Source organism: Gossypium hirsutum, chromosome D06, assembly GCF_007990345.1.
Source record: "Gossypium hirsutum isolate 1008001.06 chromosome D06, Gossypium_hirsutum_v2.1, whole genome shotgun sequence".
NCBI lineage: Eukaryota > Viridiplantae > Streptophyta > Magnoliopsida > Malvales > Malvaceae > Gossypium > Gossypium hirsutum.
In genome coordinates this window covers 7,297,210-7,309,837 of record NC_053442.1, presented here as the reverse complement: position 1 = coordinate 7,309,837, position 12,628 = coordinate 7,297,210, and the positions used below count along the sequence as shown (strand labels likewise).

Here is a 12,628-nt window from a genome sequence, read left to right as displayed (position 1 = left end):
TCCTTGTCTCATATGTTGTTGATAATAGTAATTCGGGTCATACTGATAATACTAGTCATGGTTGGCTTCATTCTCACATTTTCTTGGAATATCTTGATAGGGTTCTTGTCACATATACCATGATAGAAATTGTACTTGGCTAAGTGGTTTGAAGTGCTAAAACTCAAGTTTTAATTTTCTCATAAAGAACGTGGGTTCAAATCCCACTGCTAACATTTTCTCAACTTTGAATACATTACAAGTCATATAAATTTTAAATTTTCATTTGAAAATTGTAATCTAATCATTGATGTTGTAATGTTTTCGATTAAAAATTTCCAACTTTGTATGATACTAAATTGGAGCACTTTAATTATGCTATGTTTAGGGGAGGGTGAGAGTTGAAGTAATTGCACAAAGTCATATATTGTATAATTACAATCGATTACATTAGAATACAACACCTTATGGCTTTCAAACATACCCATACATAATTTAAGTTTAAGAAACTACTTTATATAAATTAATAATATTTTAATTTTAGAACATATTTTTCAAAAATATAATAATATGTTATTTTGCCAATCTTATTTAAATAATTTAATTTTTTTATTGAAAAGAGATAATTTTCATATATTTTGACCTACTAAATATAAACTAAGAAATTAAGTGTTGAAAATTAAGCACTGACCTAATCAAAATTTATATTTTCTATATACATACCATATATAACTATATACACTGTAAGACCCAAATTTTGCCCAGGGCCCAGACCATAAAACCCAAATAGACCAAGACCAATAAAGAATTAACAGACCATTACAACAAAATTAACCCAAAAACAGACCCAATCCAAATGCCCAATAATGGTAAAAACCTTAGAGGCCCGAATGGCCCAAAACTATACTAGTTTTCAGCCAAACAAAAAAAACCCTAGCGTCATGCTTTATAGCTGCCGCCGCTTCACCTCCCCTCACGCATGCACGCCTCTGACCGGTCGCCACTCGCACGCCTCAGCCTTGGCCACCACGCCCCACGCGTCTGACACTCCCACCTACTCCACTGTGCCCACCACCTGCAACAAGTAGACGCAACAACAAAGAAAAAATAATGTAAAAAAACAAAATAGAGATAAAAGCATTGGTAATCGGGTTATAAAAACCCCAAGCACTGCTCATGTATGGGGGGAGGAATCGAATGTAATGGGGGACTTTTGAAAGAGAGAAAAATAAAAAAGAAAGGGTTATGAACACAGAGATTAATCAAAGAAACGTTTTCAAAAGGTTTCATTTTTTTCATTTCCTATATTTATCATTTATTTTATGTATTTATTTCGAATCTATATACAAATATATAAAAAGGAAAGATTTTTACCCGTATTTGGCGTTGGTACCCTGGGCATACGCTTCTCTAGTCCGAAAGCCGGCGGATCTCTAGAGATTCGGTTAAAACTTCGACGGAGGAAGCCAAAGGTTGAAGAATCTTTGTGGTTTTAAGAAGTTTGGGGTTTAGTTTTTGGTTTTTCAAGTCCTAAATCTTGTCTACGTGAAAAGGGGGTTCAACGGGGGAAGTTTTGAACTCTCCGACCACAGCGTACGGTGGCGCCGTCGCCGGTGGTCGGCGGTCAGCATGACGGCCGGTAACCGGAGCCCATGGCCGGACATGGGCTGAAAGAGAAGGGAAGGGTGATTTTTGTTTTTTTTGGAAGGAGGGGTTTTGTAAACTAAGTGATGAACCTACAGATTGAAAATGAAGGAAATTTTTTTTTGTTTTAAATCATTCCAAATGACGTCGTTTGGGAGGGTGGGGTCTGTGCACTTTCCCTAAAAGGGAAATTTATGCGTTTAGTCCTCCTCTTTCGCAACCTCGTTCAATTAACCCCCATTTTCTATCTTCTTTTGTTTTTTTTAAATTTGGCCCTCAGATCTTGTTTGGTTTTCGTTTTGATCCCTAATTAACTATCCAATATTTATACTTTTATACCCCGAATTGTAATTTGTTTTTGGAAATATCCTAAATCTATTTAACTCATTTATTACCCTTTTTAATGTTTCATTTATATGTTATGTCAAACATTTTATATGTTGTTTATTTACATCTATTCTAACTTATTTTAATGTACTATTTATTCAAATTCTTATTATTTATTTTAACTAACTTTATGTATATATGTCACTTTAATCTATTTTATACGTATTATTTATTTCTTTATTCCTTACCTATTATATATATGTATACATATAGTTTATTTCAAGCTCTTTTATATATTTATAATTCTTTAAAAATTGCTATATATTTATTTCAAATTATTTTATATTTTAAGTTATTGTATATTATGTATTTCGAATAACTCTCTTTATATTACCTTTGAATTATTAACATTATAAAATATATTTATATTGTCTATTTTTAATTCTTTTATGTATTATATATTTTAAACTTCTTATTTATTACTTTTAAATTAAATTGTATATTATTTATTTTAAAATTATTTTATATACCTTATTTTAGACCCATTCTACTTATTCCATATTTTACACTTTTATTCGTATATATATTATCTATTTTAAAATTATTCATATAAATTTTTTATTTGCTTTGTATAATATAGATTTTAAAATTCTTCTACATTATTTATTTTAAACTCGCTTTATGTATTATTCATTTGAAATTGTTTATCTATTTACTTTAAAATTTATATATATTATCAAATTTTAAATTATTATATCCATTTTAAATTGTTTATTTACTTGTTATTGTATATAATTGATTTTTTTATATATTTACTTTTGTTATTTTCGCTCGTATTATTTTTACTCGCATTATCGTAATTTTTATTCCGTCACATCAATTTTTACCCGAATTCGTAAAAAAGGGAAAATTTTGGAAATAAAAGCAATACTCGATACTTGGGATCTTCGAGAGAATTGGGCCCTAACGTGCTGGGTTCTAATTTTCTGTTGAATCTAAATGCTCGAGAATGCTCTTTAATAAAAAACATAAATAAAAACTCATTATCGGGATTTCAATATGTTGTGTCCTAACGCGTTGGATATGACACGTGGTTTTCTCGATATGAGGATTTTTCGAAAGTAAAGGCAATATTCCGTATTTAGAGAATTCGAGAAAATCGTGCCCTAACTTACTGAGCTTCGATTTTTCTCGTTGATTCTAAGTAATCGAATATCCTTTTAAAATTAAAATAAATGAGGTTTAAATAAAGAAATGAAAGGCAAGCTTACTCTCAAAAAATACGAGGTGTCGTGTCCTAACTTACTGGATGTAATATCTTGTTACTTCGAGATAAGGAGGCATTTTCCATTTTGGTTTATTTGAGTATTTTTAAAATAACACGATATAAGGAGGGATCATATTTTTAAAATTCTTTTCGAGTTTTTAATTTTTGACACTAAGACACTGATTAATCAACTAGGTACCAATTTTGGGCGTATCGAGGGTGCTAATCCTTCCTCGTGCGTAACCGACTCCCGAACCCATTTTTCTAAATTTCGTAGACCAAACTCATTGTTTTAATAAAATTAAATTGTTTATTAAAAATAGCTGCTTTTAAAGGTGACCCGATCACACCTCATCAAAAAAGATTGGTGGTGACTCCCGTTTTCATTCTTTTTTTCAAAATCCAAGTCGACCCCGTTTTCATCCAAAAAATGGTGTCAACAGCCTGGCGACTCCACTGGGGAGAGTAAGAGAGTCAAGCCACGTGTTGATTATTTCTTGTCTTTTTATTGAAAGTGGAAAATTCGATTTGAATTTACGATCCTTTCATTGCATCTCTTTTGTTTTGAGTTATATTTTTATCGTGTTCTGTATTTTATTTTATACCTCTGTACATTCCATTGCATGACCGTTGGTCACACCTTTTAAGTGGGAGTGAGAAACTACGCCTTCGTGAGGTTTTCACCTCCGCATGGGATAGTGAATCGCTTCCGGGATACATCCGTACCTATGTCTTCGTGAGATCTTCATCTCCGCATGGCCATAGGGAAATGTATTCCCCTGAACTGAACTCGGTCCATATGAGCCTATAATGGGTGAGGATCGAGGAATCTGCTGGTTCAGGTACCCTTACTTTAGAACCAAACCACATATAGCGAGCCGTAAGAACCCACCGAGATAGAGCTATTCCAAACCTTAGTGCTTACCGAATAGATGCTTTATTTATTATTGTTTACTTTAAATCCTAGCTCTGATTTGCTTTGTTTGTGATCGCATGGCATTTTCATTTCAAAAGAGGTGTCGATTCACGTTCAGTATAGATAGAAAGCTTATCATGGAAAAGAGGTTTCTTGATAAAGTAGAAGACAATGCAGCTGTACGAGTGTGGGCTGAAACGATGTGGAGAGAGAAAGGCGACAGTCTTGCAGAAGGGTACGTATCAGAGTTATGGGACTTCACCCGTATCAGCGTAATCCAAAATGATCTTCGAGAAATGAAGGAAATATGGGATCAATGGGACGACGGGACCAAGCAGATGTTTTACTGTGACTACGGGGACTTGCCTTACTTACTTGGTGTCAAAGTGGACAAGCATTTATTCCGAGCCCTAGCCCAGTTTTGGAATCCTGCTTACAGTTGTTTCACTTTTGGGAAAGTGGACTTGGTGCCCACCGTGGAAGAATATACGACCTTGCTTCGGTGTCCAAAGATTCAAATTGACAAGGCCTACTCTAGAGCTGCTAGTGTCCCAACATTATTAAAAAAATTGATAAGTATTACGGGGATGAGCGAACAGTGGGTCGCTGCCCGAATCCAACAGAAAGGAAACAGTAAATGCGTTCCTTGGAAAAGCTTGCGAGATTTAGTATTAGCACACCCTGATGTGAAGAAAAGAGTGGATGTCTTCGCTCTAGGTATCTATGGTTTGGTAATTTTCCCTAGAGCTTTAGGGCACATAGATGAGGCTGTCTCTGATTTGTTTGATCGGCTTAGTAAAGGAGTCACGCCCATCCCGGCAATCTTAGCAGAAACCTTCAGATCTCTAAGCGCATGTCGAAGAGCAGGGGAAGGAAGGTTCATTGGATGCGCACAGCTACTATTGGTGTGGTTCCATAGTCACTTTTGGAAGGTGGAAAATGTCTCTTATCGAGTCTTCTCAGAAGGCTATTCCCCATTGAAGGAACAGGTTGCTACACCAAGACGAGACGACATCACGGAAGAGAAGTGGATGACAATTCTCCAAAATCTTCAGGAGGACGACGTTGAATGGAAAGCTCCTTGGATGGTACCCGACGAGATCCTGTATCGATGTGGTGATTTCGACTGGGTCCCTTTACTCGGAATTTGGGGAGCTGTCGGTTATGCCCCTTTACTCGTATTAAGACAATATAGATCGAGGCAGTTCATACCAGCAACACAAGGGCTGGCTCAATGTGAGTTTTCTTATAAGGATGAAAACTACAAGAGAAAAACTCGAAAATATCTAACGCTTGGAAACAGGTTCACCGAATGAAAATATTTACCATAGGAGCGATGGCAACTTCAGAATATTATGGGTGGTGGAGTAAAAGAGTCAATGACAACATCCCTAAGCCGAGGGAAGATTGCGTTCAGTCTATAGAAGAGCATCTACAAGTAGTTCCGTCAGAATTAGAGATCATCAAACGAGACTTTGAGAAAAGAAATTCTGAGTTGGGAAAGAGGATAGAACAGTTAGAAGAAGAAAGAGTGCATTTGGGATTAGACATCGATATCCACAATCTAGAAGCCGAGAAATTAAGGAAGGGAAAGAACAAAGCTGAAGAGGATTTGGATAGTCTAAAAATAGATTACAAGAAGCTGCGATTGTCGATGAGAACTGTCGGTCTGAGCAAAACGTCAGAGCAGTGGCGACAAGAGATCAATGAGGAAAAGAATAGGGCCGATCAGTGGGAAAAGAAATTTCAAGATGCTCGAGCTCGAGAAAACGCTTTGGAAAGGAGTTTGTTAGAGTGCCGAAATGAGAAGGCAGGATTAAAGGCCAAGGTGGCAGAGCTAGAAAAGTCACTTCACTCGTACCGTAGTCGCAACTCCATGATCGAATTAAGAGCAAGCTTAAATAAGATCGAAGAACTGAAAGAAAAGGTAGAGGAGCTTGAGGATGCATTACACAATTCTGAGCTACGAATGGAGCTTCTTGAGAGGAGTAATGATCAATGGCAAGAGCAATTCCATCATTCTCAAAGGCAGATTAGAGATAGAGATTACGTTATGGGCGAAGCTGTGACTCAAGTGCGGGAAGTGGCTGATCATCTGCAAACATTAGCAGTTCAGGCCGATGTATTGAGTTTAAAATATGAGTCAGAATCAAGCCGAGGTCGAGATTTAGCTTGGCTTCTTAGGAAGGTTAAGGCCTTGGGTATAAAGGCGAAGCCGTATATGTAATTTATTTTATGTAAAGAGATTTGCTTTCTAGTTAGTTTTCTAATGAAATTGAATTCGAATCAATGCCTCTTTTTTGCATTCATCTCATACATTTGCATTACATCTCATAAAATGACCCTAATAAAATTAAATTATGACAGTTACCCTGGAAACCAACAAAAATCTAATCAAATATCACTACGGTACTCGTCGCCAAACAAAAGCAATGGATCAAAGGATGGAAAGATTAGAACAGTTGCAACGAGAGATGCAAGATCAGATGCATGAACGACTGGAAAAAATCCAGCAGGACATGTTAGAATCCCAGAACACTGTGATGAACCAATTAAAGCAGTTATTGGCTGGAGGAAATAACAAAGGAAAAGACCCCGTAGTCGATGCTGGGGAAGATCACGATGACCCTGTTTATCCTCCAGGTTTCACCCCAACTAACATCCAAGCACAACCAGAGGTGTACCCACAGAGGGTACCGGTTACCATTAGACCTCAATATCTGGCTAGTGCCTCGGTACCATTGCATTTTCAAATGGGCTCGGGTTCTAATCCCGGGGATAATCCCACTAATCCTGTGGTCCCAGACCTCGATGATGTGGCAGAAACAGAAAAAACAAGAATGAACCTACCAAAACAACTAGAGGACCGATGTAGATGGTTAGAGGAAAAATTTAGAGCCATGGAGAACATCGACTATCATCGCGGGGTTGACGCCAAGGATCTGAGTTTGGTCCCTGATTTAGTACTCCCACCTAAGTTCAAAATGCCGGAATTCGAAAAATATAATGGGACTAGTTGTCCTGAAGCTCATATAACTATGTTCTGTCGAAGAATGACAGGATACGTCAACAACGATCAGCTGTTAATCCACTGCTTCCAGGACAGTTTGATCGGATCTGCAGCCAAATGGTACAACCAACTGAGCCGTGCTAAAGTTAGTTCATGGAGAGACTTGGCGCAAGCTTTTATGAAGCAATACAGTCATGTAACGGATATAACACCCGATCGAATTACGTTACAAAACATGGAGAAAAAGCCTAGCGAGAATTTCAGGCAGTACGCCCAACGATGGAGAGAAGTGGCAACACAAGTCCAGCCACCCCTTTTGGAAAAAGAGGTCACCATGTTGTTTATCAACACTTTGAAAGCCCCGTTCATCAACCACATGTTGGGGAGTGCTACAAGAGCTTCTCGGATATGGTAATGTCCGGTGAAATGATTGAGAACGCGGTAAGGAGCGGTAAAATTGACACGGGGGAAAACTTCAAAAGACCAGCCCCAAGGAAAAAAGAGGGCGAAGTAAACAACGTAAGCACATATAGCAAGAGCCGTTCAAAACCAATTACTGTTGGCCCTCCAAAAATGATAACCACTAGTCACCAAGCCCCCTCGAGGCAGGAACCCAACACAAGGCCAACACAAGGACTAACACAGAGAGACTTCAATTCACGCCCATTCCAATAACATACGGGGAACTGTATCAGAAGTTATTTGATGTACACATAGTATCTCCATTTTATCTCGAGCCCATGCAACCTCCATATCCCAAGTGGTATGACACGAATGCCCAATGTGAATACCATGCAGGGATACCAGGACACTCAATTGAGAACTGCACTGGGTTTAAAAAGGCGGTGGAAAGGTTCATTAAGATGGGGATTGTGAAGTTTGACAACCCATTAGGACCCAACGTAGCAGCGAATCCGTTACCCAACCATGCTGATAAAGGGGTAAACGCAATAATCGAAGGTGAGAAAAAGAGAATCAAAACCGACATTGCAGAGATAAAAACCCCATTGAGTTGGGTCTGGAGACAAATGACAGAAGGAGGTCTCATCAAACAAGATTCAAAAGAAAGGCCCGAAGGAACGAAGACGTACTGCGAGTTTCATGCTGAAGAAGACCATGACATTCAAAACTGCACTGAATTCAAGGCCATGGTGCAAAATCTGATGAACAACAAAGAGCTAGAATTTTATGAAGAGGTCAAAGGACTTGAAAATGGAGAAGTTTATGCCTCGGAGGAGGGGCCTACGGGAAAGGCCCCAAATCACCCAGTGGTGATTATTTCAAGGCCAACGAGTACAGGATCTGGAATACAACTGGCGCCAAGGGTCATAATCCAAAAACCTGTAGCTTTTCCTTACAAGGATAGCAAAAAGGTTCCTTGGAATTACGACTGCAATGTGATGATCACGGGAGAGGAGAACCCGATAAATGCTTCAGAAGAGGGTAATGATGCAGGCTTCTATACGCGTAGTGGAAAACGTTACGACCTGGGAAATTCAAAAAGGGAGCCTATAAAAGGAAAAGCCTTGGCGGTTGAACAAGATAAAACGAAGACGATCGGAATTGAACCGCATACTAACACACCGGTGACTGAAAATGAGGCTAGAGAATTCCTAAAATTCTTGAAGCATAGCGAGTATAGCGTGGTGGAACAATTGCATAAGCAACCCGCTCGCATCTCAGTGCTCGAGTTACTTCTAAGTTCAGAGATACATCGTAATGCGTTGGTAAAAGTGCTAAATGAGACTTATGTCGCTAAAGATATCTCAGTGAACAAATTGGATCGCCTGGTTAACAATATAAATGCCGATAACTTCATCTTCTTCAACGATGATGAGATCCCGCCAGGCGGTATGGGATCTACCAAGGCCTTGCACATCACTGCCCGTTGCAAATGGTGTATACTACCGGCGGTACTTGTTGACAATGGATCGGCCCTGAATGTTTTACCCCTGTCCACATTAAACAGGCTACCTGTGGACAGTTCTCACATGAAATCATGCCAAAATATAGTGAGAGCATTTGATGGCACTGAGAGAAAAGTGATGGGGAGAATCGAGATACCTCTATTGATTGGTCCAAATACATACGAGGTGGACTTTTTGGTAATGGATATTAAACCATCTTACAATTGCCTATTGGGGAGGCCTTGGATCCATTCTGCAGGAGCTGTACCATCTTCACTTCACCAAAAGTTAAAATTGGTGATGGAGGGTCGATTGGTGACTATAGATGCAGAAGAAGACATCATTGCATCAGTCACCAATGATATGCCATACATAGAGGCCGATAGTAAGCAATAGAATGTTCATTCCGATCATTGGAATTCGTAAATGCCACATTTGTCATCGAGATGAGCAAAATCCCAGAGCCTAAGATATCCAAAGCTACGTCAATGAGCTTACAGCTAACGATAGGAAAGGGAGCATTGCCTGGAAGAGGATTGGGAAAATACCTCCAGGGAAGGGTCAGAGTACCGATCCTAGTTAACAAACAGGACCATTATGGTTTGGGATATAGGCCTAATGCGAGGGAAAGGAGGAAAGAGATGGAGAAAAAGCAAGAAAAGAGAAGAGCACATTTGGGCGGGATAGAAGTCAAGTGGGGACCGATAACCTTTCCCCATATATCTAAGACTTTTGTTTCAAGGGGAATTGTCTACCCTGAAGAGAAGGATGAGGTTACAGAAGGAAGGATTGAGAGGTTGGACATCAATGCCATATCCGCAGAAGAAAGGGTGGAAATGAATTTATCGGGCATTCGTCCTTACGAACCTGGAAGTGTTTTGAATAACTGGACTGCAGAAGAGATCCTTGTAACATTTAGAACTAATTCAGAGTAATATTCAGAACACTTGTTGCCCTAAGCCTGGGGGTGATAAGAATCTTTTGTAAAAGGCACATGTCCAAAATCTAATTTCAGTGAAAACTTATCATTCAGTTTCATCTTGAGCAAATATTCTTTCATTCTTTTCATTCCCTTTATAATCATAGTATGCATACAAGTATTCTTAGATTCTTTTATTTGGGCCTCCATTTGTTCCAATAACAGGTCTTCAGATATCAACGAGATGAGCGACTCTGTTACTAATTCAGAGTCTCTATTTGAGCAAGACATGAGTATAGATAATCCTCAAGATTTTGAAGGTGACCAAGACAGCGTTTTATCTCCGGATTTGTTAAGAATGATGGAAGAAGAAGAAAAACAAATTCTACCCTATAAGGAATCAGTAGAAGTTGTGATCTTAGAAGAGGGCAGAGAGGTAAAAGTTGGCGCTTGCATTGCCAGGGAAACAAGGCGAGACCTTGTTGAGTTGCTTCAAGAGTTTAAAGATGTCTTCGCATGGTCCTACCAAGATATGCCAGGTTTAAGTACTGATATCGTGGTACACCGATTGCCTATAAAGGAAGAATGCAAACCAGTCCAACAAAAGCTTCGAAGGATGAGGCCTGATGTCTTGCTAAAAATAAAGGAAGAAGTCAAGAAGCAATTTGATGCTGGTTTCTTACAGGTGGTCAAGTACTCAGAATGGGTAGCCAATATAGTCCCTGTTCCTAAGAAAGATGGGAAGGTGCGAATGTGTGTGGACTATAGAGACTTGAACAAAGCCAGCCCAAAAGATAATTTCCCACTGCCTCATATCGATACCTTGGTAGACAACACGACCGGATACTCACTGTTCTCTTTCATGGATGGTTTCTCCGGGTACAACCAAATTAAGATGCTTTCTGAAGACAAGGAGAAGAACACATTCATAACGATGTGGGGGACGTTTTGTTATAAAGTGATGCCTTTTGGATTGAAAAATGCGGGAGCAACGTATCAGAGAGCCATGGTAGCATTATTCCATGATATGATGCATAAAGAGATAGAATTTATGTTGATGACATGATCGCAAAATCCAGAACAGAAAGGGAACACGTGCAAGTTCTGAGAAAACTGTTTCTGAGGTTAAGGAAGTTCCAGCTAAAACTTAACCCAGCCAAGTGTACTTTCGGGGCTAGATCAGGAAAATTGCTAGGATTCTTAGTCAGCGAAAAGGGAATTGAAATTGACCCAGACAAAGTTAAGGCCATACAAGAATTACCTCCGCCAAGTACTCAAAAAGAAGTTCGGGGTTTCCTAGGAAGACTAAATTACGTCGCTCGATTCATTTCACAATTAACTGAGAAATGTGACCCCATATTCCGTCTTTTAGGAAACACAATCCAGGTGTATGGGATGAGAAGTGCCAGGAAACTTTCGAAAGAGTTAAACATTACTTGTCCAACGCCCCAGTACTGATGCCACCTTGCCCTGACAAACCACTGATACTATACTTGGCAGTATTTGAGAATTCCATGGGGTGCGTGCTCGGCCAACATGATGAGTCAGGATGAAAGAAAGAGCGATCTATTATCTCAGTAAGAAGTTCACTGAATGCGAAACGAGATATTCGCCAATTGAAAAATTATGTTGCGCATTGGTTTGGACTACTCGGAGATTGAGACAATACATGTTGTACCATACGACTTGGTTAATCTCAAAGTTAGACCCTCTGAAATACATGATGGAGTCAACTGCTCTAAACGGAAGGATGGCCCGATGGCAAATTCTACTATCTGAATTTGACATAACCTATGTGAATCAAAAGGCTGTAAAAGGGAGCGCGATAGCAGATTTTCTAGCAAGTAGAGCCCTGGACGATTATGAGCCTTTGAACTTTGACTTTTCAAATGAGGATCTGATGTATGTGGCAACTACTGAAGCGAGCACACAAGAAGGCAATACTTGGAAATTAAATTTTGACGGAGCCTCAAATGCCATGGGCAACGGGATTGGGGCAGTCTTGGTATCTCCAAACGGTGATCATTATCCTTTCACCAGTAAACTAGATTTTGATTGCACAAATAACATGGCGGAATATGAAGCATGTATCATGGGAATCTGCGCGGCTATGGAACGCAAAATTAAGGTACTTGAGGTATATGGGGATTCGGCATTGGTAATTTATCAGCTCAAAGGCGAATGGGAAACAAGAGACCCTAAGTTGATTAGTTACCGAAGGATAGTCCTAGAATTGATTGAGGAGTTTGACGACATCACTTTTTGTTATCTCCCACGAGACGAGAATCAGATGGCCGACGCTTTAGCTACATTAGCTTCCATGATCAAAGTAAATAGACCAGAGGATGTGAAGCCTATCCAAATGAGCATTTATGATGCTCCAGCCCACTGTTGTAATATTGTCGAGGAAGAAGAAAAGGACGACAACCCTTGGTATCAGGACATATTGCGATACGTGAAAAATTGTGAATACCCAAACCAAGCAACTGAGAATGACAAGAGAATGTTGAGGAGGCTGGCCAGTGGTTACGTCTTAGATGGAGAAATCCTGTACAAAAGAGGAAAAGATCAGGTGCTGTTAAGATGTGTAGACGCTGTGGAGGCCAAGCAGATCTTGGAAGAAGTCCATGATGGTATTTGTGGAACACACGCTAACGGT

General features: G+C 39.2%; 1 long non-coding RNA gene across 1 annotated transcript; it reads right to left on the bottom strand.

Annotated features, from left to right (window-relative positions):
- Positions 1-671: 671 nt before the first annotated feature.
- LOC121218265 (uncharacterized) lies at positions 672-1,944 on the bottom strand. Its single transcript, XR_005914441.1, has 2 exons — positions 1,354-1,944; positions 672-1,054 (listed from the first exon to the last, which is right to left on the bottom strand). It is a non-coding gene; the product is annotated as an uncharacterized lncRNA (long non-coding RNA).
- Between the last annotated feature and the right edge of the window lie 10,684 nt (positions 1,945-12,628).